This window comes from Sinocyclocheilus grahami, unplaced genomic scaffold (genome assembly GCF_001515645.1).
Source record: "Sinocyclocheilus grahami isolate Dianchi unplaced genomic scaffold, SAMN03320097.WGS_v1.1 scaffold796.1, whole genome shotgun sequence".
NCBI lineage: Eukaryota > Metazoa > Chordata > Actinopteri > Cypriniformes > Cyprinidae > Sinocyclocheilus > Sinocyclocheilus grahami.
This window is the reverse complement of record NW_015505975.1, coordinates 440,707-446,543: the sequence shown is the minus strand read 5'-3', so window position 1 is coordinate 446,543 and position 5,837 is coordinate 440,707. Positions and strand designations below refer to the sequence as shown.

The window sequence follows — 5,837 nt, the reverse complement described above, 5'->3', positions numbered from 1 at the left end:
ATCTTAGTTGGATTAGTGGCCAATGTTCTCTTTTTCAGTGTGTGAGGTGCCAATCGTTTGAGTAAGTTTTCTTTTGGTTTTGTTGTATCTGTACTTTGTTTTTTGTTGTTGTTTTTTTTTGTTTTGTTTGTTTGGAAACTCGTTGGATGACTGTTTCATTGCCTGATGCATGCCTGAAAAGACTATTAAAGCAACCTCAAGAGACTTCAGAGTTTTGTGCTTGTTTTTGCCGCCTACTTTGCCACTGCCAAGAACGGCCTCACTACAAATGGTGTCAGAAGAGGGATTGGACGTCTCAGTGGGCTAATCACTGGCGGTAGACAAGGACAACTGGAAGTATCAGGATGGCTTCCAAAGCGCATGCTGTGCCTCAGCGAGTTACCAGGGCTCACCCAGTGCTGTTTTTAGAGGAGGAGGATACGGTGGATGCTGTCAACGCTGTAACTGATGAAGAAATGGAATTGGGCGCTGCTGCATATGAGGAGGCTATTTTAGACTCTTTCTCTCAGGCTGTAAATGTTCAAGAAATGGATACATTCTAAAAGACAATCTTTTGTACCTGGCAGACACAGAAAATCCCAGATTGGTTGTTCCCAGTAAACTCCATGAGATGATCTTACATTTGGGTCATACTATACCTTGGCCAGGGCACTTAGGTCAGCAGAAAACTTATGAGCGAATCAGCCAACGATTTTATTGGCCTAAGTTGTATCAGGATGTACAAGAGTATTGTAGAACCTGTTCTGAATGCTAGATGGTAGCTACTGTTCGCAAAGCAGACAGAAGTTACCTATAGCCTTTACCTATTATTGGTACCCCTTTTGATCGCATAGGCATGGACATAATTGGGCCATTAGTAAAGAGTAGCTCAGGTAACCAGTTTGCTTTGGTAATCTGTGATTATGCAACTAGGTACCCTAAAGTGTACCCTCTGTGATCTATACAGGTTAAAAACATAGTGAAGTGCTTGATTGATATGGATCCCTTTCCTTTTGTTTGCATACCGAGAAGTTCCCCAATGTTCAACTGGATTTTCTTCTTTTGAGTTGTTATATGGCAGGCAAGTTCGAGGCCCCATGGACATGCTCAAAGAGGGATGAACGGCTGAGGAACCAGCCCAGTGCACTGTTGCATCCTATATATTGCAGATGAGGGACAAACTGGAGAAATTCAGGAATATGGCACAAGGAAAACCTGCAGGTGGCCCAAAAGAAACAGAAGGTATGTTATGACAAACATGCCAGAGACTTACAACCTGGGCAAAATGTACTTGTACTGTTACCTTCAGGTACTTGCAAACTGCTAGCCAAGTGGCAAGGTCCCTATGTTGTTAATCGAAAACTGGGCCCTGTAACGTATGAGATTTGTGTCTTGAAAGGAAACGTCCTAAACAGATCCTACATGTCAATTTGCTGAGGGAGTTCAAAGACAGGATGCCTGAGTCCAAGGATCAAGTGACGATGATGGTGCAGGCCATGATGATTTAGTAGATGAGGTGGAAATGGAACCAGTCCGACCATCAGAGGAAGCTCCAAGCCTCTATTCACATCTGAGTAATCATCATCAACAACAACAGCTAGCGAAGGTACGTCAGTCTTTTTCATCGCTATTCCAAAAAAAACCAAGTCTGACTAAAGTTATCACCCATAGTATCATCTTGAAAGATCCTACCCCAATCCGACAGAAACCTTATAGAGTCCCTGAAAAGATGGTAGAGAAACTAAAGGCTGAGGTTAAGATGATGTTGGTGATGGGAATAGTAGAGCCCTCTCAGAGTGAATGGTCAAGTCCCATACTTCTGGTTCCTAAGAATGTTCCTTTTATTGTGCTCTGTTCTACATATTTTCTACATGTCAGAAACATGGCTTTTCATATCACTGCTATGCTGATGACACTCAACTCTACCTCTCATTACATCCTGATGATCCAACAATAGCTGCTCGCATCTCAGCATGTCTAACAGACCTTTCTTGTTGGATGACAGACCATCACTTTCAACTCAACCTGGTTAAGACAGAACTGCTTGTGGTTTCAACAAACCCATCATTTTATCAAAATTTCACCATCCAATTAGGCTGATCAACCTAATTGGAGTTGTGATTGATGATAAGCTGAATTTCTCAGACCACATTGCTAAAACTGCCCGGTCCTGCATATTTGCTTTATACAACATTAGGAAGATCAGGCCCTTTCTTTCAGAACATGCAACACAACTCCTTGTTCAAGCTTTATGGCAGAGTGGCCCGACGGAAGCCTCTCCTTAGTGCAAGACACATGAAAAAACACCTGAAGGACTCCAAGATGGTGAGAAATAAGATTCTCTGGTCTGATTGTTGATGATTTAGTAGATGAGGTGGAAATGGAACCAGTCCGACCATCAGAGGAAGCTCCAAGCCTCTATTCACATCTGAGTAATCATCATCAACAACAACAGCTAGCGAAGGTACGTCAGTCTTTTTCATCGCTATTCCAAAAAAAACCAAGTCTGACTAAAGTTATCACCCATAGTATCATCTTGAAAGATCCTACCCCAATCCGACAGAAACCTTATAGAGTCCCTGAAAAGATGGTAGAGAAACTAAAGGCTGAGGTTAAGATGATGTTGGTGATGGGAATAGTAGAGCCCTCTCAGAGTGAATGGTCAAGTCCCATACTTCTGGTTCCTAAGAATGTTCCTTTTATTGTGCTCTGTTCTACATATTTTCTACATGTCAGAAACATGGCTTTTCATATCACTGCTATGCTGATGACACTCAACTCTACCTCTCATTACATCCTGATGATCCAACAATAGCTGCTCGCATCTCAGCATGTCTAACAGACCTTTCTTGTTGGATGACAGACCATCACTTTCAACTCAACCTGGTTAAGACAGAACTGCTTGTGGTTTCAACAAACCCATCATTTTATCAAAATTTCACCATCCAATTAGGCTGATCAACCTAATTGGAGTTGTGATTGATGATAAGCTGAATTTCTCAGACCACATTGCTAAAACTGCCCGGTCCTGCATATTTGCTTTATACAACATTAGGAAGATCAGGCCCTTTCTTTCAGAACATGCAACACAACTCCTTGTTCAAGCTCTTGTTCTGTTCAGGCTGGACTATTGCAATGCTCTCTTGGCAGGTTTTCCAGCCACTTCTATAAAACCTCTACAATGAATTCAAAATGCAGCTGCAAGATTAATCTTTAATGAGCCGAAAAGAATTGCTACGTGTACTGCGTTAGGCTAACCGAGACTTGTCATTTGCACTTACAGTGGTGTGAAAAGGTTTTTGCCCCCTTCCTACCCCAAAGCGTGGCACAACCCGTTATTAGATTTAGGGGCAATTACTTTTTCACGTAGAGCCACGTAGGTTTGGACAGCTTTTTTCCCTTAATAAATGAAATCATCATTTAAAAACTGCATTTTGTATTTACTTGCATTATCTTTGTGTAATATTTAAATTTGTTTGATGATCTGAAACATTAAAATGTGACAAACATGCAAAAAAAAAAAGAAATCAGGAAGGGGTCCAACACTTTTTCACACCACTGTACATGCTCTTTTGTTAGTTTTGATTGCTTCTATTGTCCTCATTTGTAAGTCACTTTGGATAAAAGCGTCTGCTAAATAACTAAATGTAAATCTAAATATTTCGACCCATCATGATTCTTTATCATTTCTAATCCAGGCCACTACTGCAGTTAACTGAGCTGTCCAGTATTAATATTTTAGATTCGGTAAGCCTAGGTCTCCTTTGATAAAAGCAAGGTTCTAAATTTTATTTTTCTTCCATATGAATTTGCTAATTAATTTATGTAACATATTGAAATCCAAGATGGGTACACTTACTGGAAGAGATTGGAACAAAAAAAAGAAATCTGGGTAGTAAGTTAATTCTTATCACCTCAATTCTGCCCAGTAATGGGAGAGGGAGAATCTCCCATTTTATTACATCATTTGTTTTTATAGTTTGCCTCAAAAAGCTGGCTGGGATTGGGAGTATGAATAATTCCTAGGTATCTAAATCCTTGCTTTGACCAATGAAACGAGACCTGTTCATCCAACTGGGATGGCCAAACACCCGAAATCATCATTGCTTCAGATTTATTTTTGTTAATTTAATTTTATATCCCGAGACTAGTCCATATTCATGCACACACTAAGTGGGGGGATGGAATGAGATGGGTTTTCTATGAAGAACAATACATCTTCCACGAACCATACTATTTTATTAACTGATTTCCCTTCATCCTCTATTCCTTGAAATCCTGTTATTTTAATCATTTTAATTGTTTTATTATTAATCTATACAATACTCAGCAAAAATGAGTACACCCCCTCTGAAACTTAAATTCACCAATTACTCTTGAGAAAACAAGTCTGCTTGATCAATTACCAAAGAAGCATGTCAGACTTATTCAGGATTCAAAGTGATAAAATGTTGCAAAAATTAGTACAGCCTCCTGAAAGTTACAAAATAACTAAATAAAACTGTTCTGGTTGTAAATTAAAGGCAATTTTTGATTAACATGTATGTTGAACCAAAACATTCAAAGTTATCATTTCATATGTAATGTCTCATATGTAATGCTGACAACAACAGAACCACTTAGAAGGGCATAGAAATTTCAAAACAATGGACTTATGACAAGGTCCCTGAAAAAATCAGGCCAATTAAATCATTTTGGACCTAACAGCATCCAAACTGGCATGGTGTTGTAAGAGGAATTTAGTGAGAAGTATCTGGTTCCCACAGTGAAGTTCAGTAGTAGTGAAGTTCTTATACAGGGATGTATATGTGCTGAAGGCGTGGAGATGTGCTTCATCAATAGCGTCATCTTCATTTCCCTGTTGTTGGACTTTTTTTTTTTTTAACATGACAATCACTCTATATATATATATATATATATATATATATACAGTGGGTACGCACACACAGCTGGACTCAAATGAAGGTGTGGAACCATCTCAAGGATGATCAGAAGAAATGGACAGGACCTGAGTTAAATATATGAGTGTCACAGCAAAGGGTCTGAATACTTAGGACCATGTGATATTTCAGTTTTTCTTTTTTAATAAATCTGCAAAAATGTCAACAATTCTGTGTTTTTCTGTCAATATGGGGTGCTGTGTGTACTTTAATGAGGAAAAAAAATTAACAAATGATTTTAGCAAATGGCTGCAATATAACAAAGAGTGAAAAATTTAAGGGGGTCTGAATACTTTCCGTACCCACTGTATATATATATATATTCTCCCAAAGTGAAAAGCCTTCTGAGGAAAAGTATTTCACCTAACCTTAACACCCTTGAGCACCTGTAAGGGACTTTGTAGAGACAAGTTGAGCAACACAGAGCATTTAAGGAGGTTGTCCTCCAGGAGTTAAAAAGGATGGATGTGACAATTTGTCATGAACTTGTACACTCAATGTTAAGAAGGGTCAGAGAGTAGTATACTTAAAGTTATGGAGGATATATATAGTATTAGAATTAGTGCTGGGCAAAGATTGATCCTGATTAATTGCATCCAAAATAAAAGTTTTTGTGTACATGTGTACTTTGAATATTTATTATGTATATATAAATACACACACATGCATGTATATATTTAAGAAAAAATATATATTTTATATATGTAAAAGTCAGTGAAAGTGATTGTGTATAAATTATAATATATTAAATATAGATTATATTATTATATAATATATATTATAATTTATACACAATCACTTTCACTGACTTTTAAATTAAAGGGGTCATATGATGCGATTTCAATTTTTCCTTTCTCTTTGGAGTGTTACAAGTTCTTGGTGCATAAAGAAGATCTGTAAAGTTGCAAAGACTAAAGT

At 38.1% G+C, this 5,837-nt stretch overlaps 1 long non-coding RNA gene across 1 annotated transcript in view; it reads right to left on the bottom strand.

Moving 5' to 3' along the window:
- The window catches only part of LOC107561882 (uncharacterized), a 13,918-nt gene extending 10,424 nt beyond the window's left edge, over positions 1-3,494 (bottom strand). The window contains exon 1 of the long non-coding RNA XR_001605924.1: positions 3,484-3,494. This is a non-coding gene — a long non-coding RNA (uncharacterized lncRNA). The remainder of the gene's footprint in view (positions 1-3,483) is intronic.
- Positions 3,495-5,837: the final 2,343 nt, after the last annotated feature.